The following is a 12,429-nucleotide window of genomic DNA, read 5'->3' on the forward strand; positions in this document are numbered from 1 at the left end:
AAGTGAAAAAAGCAAAGTACAAAACTTATTTTTGTGATATGTGTATAAGTTTACACATGCACACAAATGGATGTGGAAAGCAATACCCTCAAAAGTGTTAACATCAGCAACTGTGAGTAGATGGAATCATTGACCATTTTTTATATTCTTCTTTTTGCTTGCTTGTATTTTCTGTAGTTCACATATAATGTTCACATATAATAAGAAAAAAATTTAATTCATTCTGAGAGGGAAAAGCTATACAATTTCAATTAGATCTGCACAGCAAGGAATGGGGGAAAATTGTCAACATATAAGAAACCCAGGACAACACATTATATTATACAGAGTAGTTTTATTATTTTGAGACAACTGTAGATTCACGTGCAATTATAAGAAATGATAGAGAGACCCAGTCTACCCTTCACACATTTTTCTCCCAATGTCTTTTTTTTCCCCCAGTAACTTTACTGAGATCATAATGGTTTATAACATTGTGTAATTTCAGGTGTACATTATTGTTGCTCAACTTCTGAGTAGACTTCATTGTGGTCACCCCAAGTAGTCCAATTATTGTCTGTCATCATACATATGTGTCGCTTTACCCCTTTCACCCACCCCGCACTCCCCCTTCCCCTCTGGTAACCACTAATCTGTTCTCTTTATCCACGTATTTGTTATATTCCACATGTGAGTGAAATCATGCAGTATTTGTCTTTCTCTTTCTGGCTTATTTCACTTAACATCATACCCTCAAGGTCCATCCATGTTGTTGCAAATGGGACGATTTTGTCTTTTTCTATGGCTGAGTAGTATTCCATTGTATATATATACCACATCTTCTTTATCCATTCATCAGTCGATGGGCACTTGGGTTGCTTCGTCTTGGCTATTGTAAATAACACTGCAATGAACAGAGGGGTGCATAAATCTCTTTGGATCACTGATTTCAAGTTCTTTGGATTAATGCCCAATAGTGGGCTAGCTAGATCGTATGGTATTTCTATTTTTAATTTTTTGAGAGATCTCCATACTGTTTTCCCTAGTGGCTGCACCAGTTTGCATTCCCACCAGCAGTATATGAGGGTTCCCTTTTCTCCACATCTTCTCCAACATTTGTTGTTTTTTGTCTTGGTCATTATAGCCATTCTGACCAGTGTGAGGTGATATCTCATTGTTTTGATTTGCATTTCCCTAATAATTAGTGATGTTGAACATTGTTTCATGTGTCCGTTGGCCATCTGTATATCTTCCTTGGAAAAATGCCTGTTCATATCACCTCCCCATTTTTTTATTGGGTTGTTTTTTTGTTGCTGAGTTGTATGAGTTCTTTATATATTTTGGAGATCAACCCCTTGTCCAATAAGTGATTTGCAAATATTTTCTCCCAATTGGTGGGTTGTCTTTTCGTTATGTTCATGGTTTCCTTTGCTTTGCAGAAGCTTTTTAGTCTGATGTAGTCCCATCTGTTAACTTTTTCTTTTGTTTCCCTTGCCTGGTCAGACATGGTATTTGAAAAGATGCTGCTAAGATCAATGTCAAATAATGTGCTGCCTACATCACCAGCGAGTTAAGGGCAGCCACAGCCTCTTCCTGCAGCCCCCCTGGGGCACACTTCCTCTTTCAGGGCTCAGCCACACTATGTGCACTGGTAGTAGTTCTGCCACAGACTCTGCTTGCAGTCCCTCTGGCTGCTGTGCTTGGTGGACGGGGCTTCTAGTAGGGACCCAACCAGGGCCACTCCTTGGGGCTGCAGGAGCACGGTGGGCTAACCCTCCACACTGGGACAGCGATCATCAGCAGGTTAAGGGCTGCTGCTGCCTCTTCCTACAGTCGCCCAGGGGCACGTTTTCACGTTCGGGTGCTCACACCAGGCTGGAAAGCTATCCTGTGTGTGCACGGGGCTGTTGGGGGATGACAGGGAGTGCTCACCTATCTCCACCACTTCCAGGAGGGTCAGTCAATCCACCCTCAGATGTATAGCTGCATGTGTCTCTCTGGTGTCCTGTTGTGCTTTGTAGGCTTCTTCTGTTGGTCAATGAATGTCCATTTAGTTGTAGTTTAAAAGAGGGAGAGACAAAGGTCTCTTTTAGTCTCTTTTAGTCAGTTTATTCAACAAAGAAGAACAGAAATAAAACTGTTCATACTGTACTGAAAACAGGACTACCTTCTTGAGTTGCTTTAAATACATAAGATGGCAAAAACTTTAAATGCTGCAAGTACAGGCCTTTTTTTTTATTGAGGTTACATTGGTTTATAAAATGATATAGATTTCAGGTCTACATCTTTATAACTGGACTTCTGTACACACTAAATTGTGTCACAACCAAAAGTTTAGTTTCCATCTGCCACCAGACAAACGACCCCTTTTACCCATTTCCCCCTCCCCCACATCCTTTCCCTCTGGTAACCACGAATCTGTTCTCTGTATCTATGTGTTTCTATTCTTTCACATGGATGAAATCGTACAATATTTTTGTATTTCTCTGCCTGACCTTGAGATCCATCCATGTTGTTGCAAATGCCAAGATTTCATTTTTCTTATGTTATCTTCTTTATCCATTCATCTATTCGTGGGCACTTAGGTTGTTTCCATCTCTTGGCTATTGTAAATAATGCTGTAACGAACACAGAGGTATTGATAACTTTCAAATTAGTGCTTTCATATTCTTTGGATAAATACCCAGAAGTGGAATAGCTGGATCTATTCTTAATATTTTGAGAAATCTACATACTGTTTTCCATAGTGGCTGCACCAATTTACATTCCCACCAGCAGTGTAGAAGGGTTCCCATCTCTTCACATCCTCTCCAAAACTTGTTATTTCTTATCTTTTTAATAGCCATTCTGATGGGCGAGAGGTGATATATCATTGAGGTTCTGATTTGCAGTTCCCTAATAATTAGTGAGGCTGAACAACTTTTCATGGGCCTGTTCGCCATCTCTTTATCTTCACTGGAAAAATGTCTGTTCAGATCCTCTTCCCATTTTTAATCAGGTTATTTGTTTTTTTGTTGTTGAGTTGTATGAGTTCTTTATATATTTTGTTTATTAGCTCTCATTGGATGTACAACTTGCAAATATCTTCTCCCAATCGGTAACTTGTCTTTTGGTTTTGCTGATGGTTTCCTTTGCTGTGCAAAAGCTTTTTAGTTTGATGTACTCCCATTTGTTTATTTTTTCCTTTGTTTCCTTTGCTTGAGGAGACATATTCAAAAAGATACTGCTAAGACCGATGTCAAAGACTGTACTGCCTATCCTTTCTTCAAGGAGTTTTATGGTGTCAGGTCTTACATTCAAAGTCTTAATCCATATTGAGTTAATTTTTGCATATAGTGTCAGATGATGGTCTACTTCCATTCTTTTGCATGTGGCTGTCCAGTTTTCCCAACACCATTTATTGAAGAGACTCTCCTTTCTCAACTATATGTTCTTGGCTCCTTTGTCAAAATTAGCTGTCCATAAATGCGTAGGTTTATTTCGGGGCTTTCAATTATATTCTACTGATCTCTGTGTCTGTTTTTCTGACAGTACCATGCTGTTTTGATTACTATAGCTTTGTAGTATATTTTGAAATCAGGGAGTGTGATGCCTCCGGCTTTGTTTTTTTTTTTTTTTTTATAATTTTATTTATTTATTTATTTTTCCCCCAAAGCCCCAGTAGATAGTTGTATGTCATAGCTGCACATCCTTCTAGTTGCTGTATGTGGGACGCGGCCTCAGCATGGCCCGACAAGCGGTGCGCTGGCGCACGCCCGGGAACCAAACCCTGGCCGCCAGCAGCGGAGTGTGCGCACTTAACCGCTAAGCCAGGGGGCCGGCCCAGCTTTGTTTTTTTTTTAATCAGGATTGCTTTGGCTATCTGGGGTCTTCTGCAGTTTCATATAAATTTTAGGATTCTTTGTCCTATTTCCGTGAAAAATGTCACTGAAATTTTCATAGGGATTACACTGAATCGGGAGATTGCCTTAGGAAGTATGGACATTTTAACTATGTTAATTCTTCCAACCCATGAGCATGGAATATCTTTCTATTTCTTTGTGTTTTCTTCAATTTCTTTCAACAATGTCTTCTAGTTTCCCGTGTACGGGTCTTTCACCTCATTGGTTAAATTTATTCTAGGCATTTTTCTTTTTGTTGCAATTGTAAATGAGATTGTTTTCTTGATTTCTCTTTCTGTTCATTGTTAGTGTATAGAAACACAATTGATTTTTGGATGTTGATCTTGTACCCTGCAACCGTATTCATTTATTATTTCCGATAGTTTCCTGGTGGATTCCTTAGGGTTTTCTATACATAGAATCATGTTGTCCACAAACAACGAGAGTTTTACTTCTTAGTTTCCAATCTGGATATCTTTTATTTCCTTTTCTTGCCTAATTGCTCTGACCAAAACCTCCAGTACTATGTTGAATAGGAGTAGCGAGAGTGGGCACCCTTGTCTTGTTCCTGTTCTCAGAGGGATTGCTTTCAGTTTTTCACCATTAAGTATGATGTTGTCAGTGAGTTTGTCATATATGGCCTTTATTAGGTTGAGGTACTTTCCTTCTATATCCATTTTATTGAGAGTTTTTATCATAAATGGATGTTGGATCTTGCCAAATCCTTTCTCTGCATCTATTAAGATGGTCATGATTTTTATTCTTCATTTTATTAATATGTAGTGTCACAGTGATGGATTTATGGATGTTGAACCATCCCTGGAATAAATCCCAGTTGATCATGGTGCATGATCCTTTTAATGTATTGTTGTATTCGGTTTGCTAATATTTTGTTAAGGATTTTTGCATCTATGCTCACTGGCAATATTGGCCTGTAATTTTCTTTTTTTCTGTTGTCTTTGTCTGGTTTCTTGATACATGTTTTGAAAGCTGCATAATTCTAAGAACTTATCCATTTCTCCTAGGGTATCCAATTTATTGTGGTATAGATTTTTATAGTATTCTCTTACAATCCTTCGTGTTTCTGTGGTATCTGTTGTAATTTCCCCACTTTTGCTTCTGATTTTCTTTATTTGAGCCTTCTCTCTTTTTTCTTAGAGAGTCCAGCTAAAATTTTATCAATTTTGTTTATCTTTTCAAAGAACCAGCTCTTAGTTTCATTAATCTTTTCTATTGTCTTTTTAGCCTCTATTTCATTTATTTCTGCTCTGATTTTTATTATTTCATTGCTTCTACTGACTTTGAGCTTCATTTGTTCTTTTTTCTCTCGTTCCTTTAGGTGTACTGTTAGATTATTTATTTGAGATTTTTATTGTTTTTTGAGGTAGGCCTGTATTGCTATAAACTTCCCTCTTAGTACTGCTTTTGCTGCATCCCATAGATTTTGGTATGTCATATTTTCATTAATCTCCAGGAATTTTTTGATTTCTCCTTTGATTTCTTCACTAAGCCAATAACTGTTCAGAAGCGTGTGGTTTATTCTCCACTTATTTATGACTTTTCCAGCTTTCTTCTTCTAGTTTCATGCTGTTGTTGTCAGAAAAGATGGTTGATATGATTTCAATCTTCTTAAGTTTATTGAGATTTGTTTTGTTTCCCAGTAGACAGTCTATCCTTGGTAATGTTCTATGTGCACTTGTGAAAAATGTGTATTCTGCTGCATTTGGATGGAATGACTATATATACATATCTATTAAGTCTATCTGGTCTAATGTTTCATTTAAGGCCAATGTTTCCTTGCTGGCTTTCTGTCTGGACGATCTATCCATTGAGGTAATGGGGTATGAAAGGTCCCTACTATTATTGTGTTGCTGTCAATTTCTCCCTTTAAGTCTGTTAATAGCTGCTTTATATATTTTGATGCTTCTATGTTAGATGCATATATATTAATAAATGTTATGTCCTCTTGACTAATTGTTCTCTTTATCATTATATAAGGCCATATTTGTCTCTTGTTATCTTTTTCGGCTTGAGGTCTGTTTTGTCTGATATAAGTTTGGCTACACTTGCTTTGTTTTGTTTGACATTTGCTTGGAGTATCATCTTCTATTACTTCCCTTTGAGCCTATGTTTGTCTTTAGAACTGACATGGATCTCCTGGAGGCAGCATATTGTTGGGTTTTGTTTTTTAATCCATCCAGCCACTCTGTGTCTTTTGATTGGTGAATTCAATCCATTTACATTTAGAGTGATTAATATGAGGAATTAACACTGCCATTTTATCTTCTGTTTTCTGGTTGTTCTATATTTCCATTGTGTCATTTTCCTTGAGTTTCTGTCTGCCATTTCAATTTGGTGGTTTTCTGTGATGAGTTTCTCGGTTTCCTCTTTTTTTATGTTTCGTGTCTCTGCTCTGAATTTTTGTTTTTGGTTACCATGAGGTTTGTATAAAAGGTCTCATAGATAAGATAGTCCTTTATCTGCTGACAGCATCTTATCTTCATTTACCTGCCTATATAGGTTTCACCCTTTTCCTCTTCCCATTCTATGTTTTTGTTGTTGCAAATTATCCCTTTTTAAGTTGTCAGTTCATTACTAAATTGAAGTGGCTACAATTATTTTTAATGCTTCCTTCCCCTTTAACCTCTATGATATAATTAAGGTTTACCAACTTATTCTGATATAGAGTTGCAATTTTCTGATACTGTCTGTTTACTTATCACCTTGCTCAATGTTTTGTGTACCTTGGCCTTTTTGTTTCAGGCAGGAGAGCTCCTTTCAACATTTCTTGTAAGGCAGGTCCAGTGGCAGTGAAATCCCTCAGTTTTTGTGTGGGAAAGCCTTTATTTCTCCTTCATATCTGAAGGATAACTTCGCTGGGTAGAGTATTCTTGGCTGATAGTTTTTATCTTCCAATAATTTGAATATATCATCCCACTCTCTCCTGGCCTGTAGAGTTTCTGCCAAGAAATCTGCTGATAGCCTAATGGGGGTTCCCTTGCATGTTTTTGGTTTTTTCTTCCCTAGCTGCCTTTAATATTCTTTGTCATTGAGTTTTGACAGTTTTATTATCATGTGTCTTGGACAAGATCTTTTTGCATTGAGATAACGGGGTATTCTATTAGCTTCATGGATTTATCTAGTTCCTTCCCCAGGTTTGGGAAGTTCTCAGCTATTATTTCTTCAAATAAGCTCTTTGCTCCCTTTTCTCTTTCGTCTCCTTCCAGGATACTCATTATCCTTATGTTGCCCTTTCTAGTGGAGTCGGATAGTCCTTGTAGTATTTCTACATTTTTAAAAAATCTTAGTTCTGTCTCCTCTTTGACAATATAGTTCTTAATGCTTTATATTATACACATATGTACTTACACATGCTCTCATAACTGGTAAGGTATTTCAAAAAAGGGAATAACATTGTAATTTTAAAATTTACCTTTCCAATCGAACTATCACTAAATATATATAATTTGATGCATTGTAACACAAACTGGAGTATTTCAACCACTTTCCCATTCCACAAGTTTTGTCTGCCTTATTCTTCTTGATGGAATAATGGCAAAAAGGCCCTGTTTCTACATATCTTTAGAAACACTCTCTCCTGTCAAAACCTTCTGCAAGACACCCCAAAATTTTTTCAGTAAGGACACAGGGAAGTTATGGCTATGAGCAAGAAAATTATTCTAGTTGGCTTAATAGTGCATAAAATGTTACCAACCACTTCATTTAAAAAAATGGGTTCTCAAGTTGTGTAATCATGCATTATGAGTCTATTAAGCTGTAAAGTACATGACTTCAGTTACAGTTTGGATAAACTATAAAGTTTCAAATATTATGTCTTATTTTTTTTAAAGTTGAGGCCAAATCAAAGAGGCATTTCAGAGGCTTAGGCACATTTTAAAAAAATTTTAAACCAACTTATTCCTGCTGCACAAGAGTAAAATAAAATTGGAAGCTTCGATATAGATCCTGAAAGACAATATACTACTTTTCAATATCACCACATTTAATTCATAATGGACACCCAATGGTAATCCTGAAAGACAAAAAGAGTTCTCTAAAGCAGAAAAGAGTCCAGCCACAAGCTTGCGAGTGAATTAGACATCCCCTTCACAGCAACTAATCCTTTCATTTCAGAAAAAGCAACATGAATAGCATATACACCCTTTTAAGATCGCATTCTTAAAGAACGAGTGGGAAATGTAGGAAATGATCAAGGAGGCTGACAAGAAATTGGATTATTTGAAAACACACTGTGTAAAGAGTAATTATATTATAGTATAGGAAAAACAAAAAACAATGATTTAAGGAAAGGAAGTTCTTTCTCAAGGGTCAAAATTCCTGAAGTAACTAACAGCTGATATCATAATACTTTTTTCTTTAAGCCCCCCTTATACATAAGAAGAAAATATGAAATTCTCTAACTTTTGTTTATCATTTTCACAGTAAATAGAATTTAAAAGTTATTTTAAAAACATAACTGTGATGACTATATCATGACAACAAAAGCTCTCTAAAATTGAACACTCTAGAAATATCATTAAAAGGCCTGTAAAAGTAGGAGTGAATCTATTTTCTTCCTCGGCTAGCAATATATACAATGTGGCATTCTTGCTGTAGCTAAATAGTCTCAAATTCAAAACAGGGAACTGACATTTTAAGCCCCATTACAATGTAAAACTACCACTGTGTTAGTATGAGGAATAAAAGTTTTTAGAAAGGTCTCAACTATATACTGGAATTAGCTAGGCATAATAAAGGAAAGCAATTAGATTCAGAAATAAAACACAAGGGTAAGAAGGAATTCAAACTGGTTCACTAAGACCTCTGAATGGTTACAAATTTGGATTGTATTTTTTTTTCCTAGAAATGTGTTTGGAAGAAAAGATTTGGAAACATCAGAGAGCTGTCAAAGGAGATGAAAGTAACTGAAAACAATGTGGACCAAAAGAAAAAAGCAGGTGCCAGAGAAAGAAATTTGACTGATACCAGAAACAATGCTCAATAAATATTTATTCAATTAATGAATTAATTCATCTTTTCTTAAACACATGAGGACAAATTATTATTAATATCCAGGTGGTATACCTAATACTTGATTTATTAAGTCATCACAACTTTTGACAGATTTTTAAATATTTACTTATTTGATATTAATATATAGCTTCATAAGCCTTATGAGGCTAGACAGATAAGAAGAAATAATGAAACGAATATCTACTTGTACACAGGGAGCTGAAACAGCACACTCACAGCATGGCGGGCCAAAAACAAACACACAAATAAAACTGGAAGCATCTGACTCAATAGGGTATAACTGGAAAGCCACAAATTGTACTGCTTATATGCAGCAGTGCTCAATTCAACAGCATGACCTGAGGGAGAGAAGCAGTAGCTCACAGGCATAAGCACTGGATGTGAATACCTATAGCTAATAACCATGTGGACAAGACACAAAAAGGACAATAAAAAAATAAAAACACATCTGAAGCAGCTCACTTGGTAGAATTTTCAGTTATTAAAGATAACTGTATATTAACAAATTGAATACGTTTTGCTTCTCAGGTTGGTAACTTCATCTCTCTCACCAGAAAAGGCTGTCAAGCACTGAAGCAAGAGCAATTTTTTTCCACCAAGAGCTCATTCCTTTCAAGGGAGTGAACACCATTGGGTTTTGATAAGAAAATGAAAGAGTAAGAAAAAAGAAAATGATCTTTTGATAAAGGTAGCAGAATCACCTTTTCTTTAGATAATGAGGAATTTATCTAAGAATTCCGGTTTTAGAGACATTCCTAAATTTTAATAGCAAGAAATGTTCTAACTCACACAATCAAGAGATTGGTTTAGAAAGAAACTACTTGGGGGGCAAAACCTGTGGTGAGAAAGAAAAAAATATACCAAAAAATTTTGGAAGCTATTTGTTTTGTATAAATGTGGCATATAGGCTGAATGTGTTCTCCCTAAAGAACTAATTTAGCAGAGAATTTGAAGTGGCCACAATTTCAGGGATAAGCAAACTGTCCAGAGAAGAGAACTGTCTCTTCAATCCAAGCTAACGGTAACTAACTGCAATTAAAAGAATAATTTTAACCACTACTTCAATACTGTTATGGATAAAAGTGGCAAGATAAAAGCTAGGTCAAAGAACAAGCAAGTTAAATAGATACCTATAGGAAAAATTCAGAGCATAACTGGAAAACTTTCCCCACATTATTTGGGATATAAGTAGAGTGAGTTTATGAATGGGAGAGGAAAGATTATATTAATTTTCAGGAAAAATTCTGCAATTATTGTTCCTTTCTCTACATCTCAAGGTTTGTTTTCCAAGCTCTGTTGGTCTGAAACCACAATGAAGAGCTTATCTAGCAGTTTTTTGAAAAGGCCCTAAGAAAAAATGGCTCATGCTACATATGAGATGGATGTGTACTCAATAGTCAATTTAATAATTTACAATAAAAAAAATTAACTACCAAACTGACTGATATTCACACTGGCCAGTCAGTGAATTCTTTATCCCAAAGGGAAGTCAGGTTGAGAAATTAAATAAAGATCATAAGGCTGCTTGATGATGGATAAAATCAGAGCTAGGAAACAGCCTCTTCATGTCATCCACGTACTCTTGTCCACTCATTCTAACAAGCCTAGAGAGTCATTATTCCATTATCTCCCCAATCCTCCAATTTTTAATATTCCAAGTTGCTGTTTCACTTCTTATGATTATATCAAGATTTATACCAAAGCTCTCTGATTGCTCTGTAAGTACTAATCTCTCTTTTAATACTACTAGCTTCTGACTATATCCAAGGAATGAGGATATGTTTCTAACATAAAAAAAGAATGTGTCAAGCAACATCTTACTATTATCATGCTCTTATTATGAGCACAGGATTAACTAAATTTACTAACAGATGCTTCCTCAAAAGAGGCACATAGAAAAAGTTTAAATGCAGGAGTAAAGCTCCAAAATCTTTTGAAAATCTGAAGATTCTATTATAAACAAATTAATTCATCTATTTTAAAAACAGGAGCTTCCAAATATTGAAACTGCCACTCTTTTTTTCATAATCCCCTTACTATAGCCACACTGGATAAAAGGATGATTTAAATACCTCCTGAGCAGTATTATTAATGATTATTAATAGTTGCTAAGAACATACAAGTGGAAATGTATAAAAATAAAAGTAGTAGAGATTTAAATTGGTTATAAGGTAAAATCTATAATATGTCAGAGTGATAAAATTTCTACATGGTAGTTTAGGCGTTCTGCCATTTAAACTGTTAAGTTTCTGGATAGCAGGAACTGTGCCTTGTTCATTATTGTATCTCCAGTACTTAACATAGAGTTATGCACAAAGCAGGTATTCAATACTTACTTTTTAAATGAACAGATAATGGTAGAGCATAGGACTTAAAATCTCACTTTATAGTAACAGCAGCTAATATTTATTGAACACTTACTATGTGCCAGGCACTGTTTAAGAGCTTTATATGGTGTGAAGAGTTAACTCATTTAAATCTCCTTTGGAATGATTATCACCCCCTTTTACAGATGAAGAAACTGATACACACAGAACTTGCTCAAGGTCATTCCACTAGGAAGTGATGGAGCCAAGATTTAAATCGTAGCAGTCTGGCTCCAGAGCTCAGGCTCTTAACTACAACTCCATACTGCCTCTTTTCTGATGTGGCCTTTAAGCTCTATTACTCAATGATTCCTTTTAGCTAACAAGGCTAAAGTCAGACAAAGATTGCAGGGAACAGAAGATAAAGGAGAGACCAAATATAAAGTATTACAATGGTTTTTACTTCGTTTTATTTTACTGGAGAATAAAGAAACTATCTTGAAGTTTATGTTGCTTGAGTCTAAGAGAAGTGACTGCTTTTCCTTTATTAGTCACCATATTCTTGGTGTGTTCAGAGCATTATTTGCAACTATCCTTAAGAGGTCTTGATGACAGACAATCCTGAAAGCTGGCAAATATCATACCAAAGACTAATAAATGGATAAACAAATCTCAATATTTCTATTAATATTTTTAAATTTTATTTTATAATACTTTGCTTTTTCTAAAGACAGCCATGAAGAATAGTAATATACAAAAATGGGATAGAAACATGAATGCAATGTGTTTTGAGTTCCATGAAAGAAGGGAGCTACATTGGGGATTAAAGAAACAGGGAGAAAAGCACTGGAAAGCTTTTCTTACCAATCGACTCCCACCAATAAAATAACTAATATTTATTTATCTCTCTACAATTGAGAGAGCACTTTTTCATAACATTTGTTCACTTGCCAATAACCCTAAAAATATCATTTCTACTTAGAGATATCACACATATATTAGTTGAGTAAAGTCAAGGGGAGAAAACAAAGGTAAGCTCAGAGGAAGGCCAGATGGAGAACTGTATAACAGTATCCCAAAGACATTTTCATTCACTTAGAAAAGGTACAATCAAATCTTTTGATTTCAGTGGCCCTATGGTTTAGCTTGCCTGTATGCTGATAATAATGACGATGATAAAGAATATGGATAATTAAATAAATGGATCAGGTAGATGGAGGATTTACCAC

At 35.6% G+C, this 12,429-nt stretch overlaps 1 protein-coding gene across 2 annotated transcripts in view; it reads right to left on the reverse strand.

The window, feature by feature from the left end:
- Positions 1 to 12,429, reverse strand: part of ABCB7 (ATP binding cassette subfamily B member 7) — a 124,430-nt gene that overhangs the window by 40,239 nt on the left and 71,762 nt on the right. The gene's annotated exons all lie outside the window — the stretch shown is intronic.

This window comes from Diceros bicornis, chromosome X (assembly GCF_020826845.1).
Source record: "Diceros bicornis minor isolate mBicDic1 chromosome X, mDicBic1.mat.cur, whole genome shotgun sequence".
Taxonomy (NCBI): Eukaryota; Metazoa; Chordata; class Mammalia; order Perissodactyla; family Rhinocerotidae; genus Diceros; species Diceros bicornis.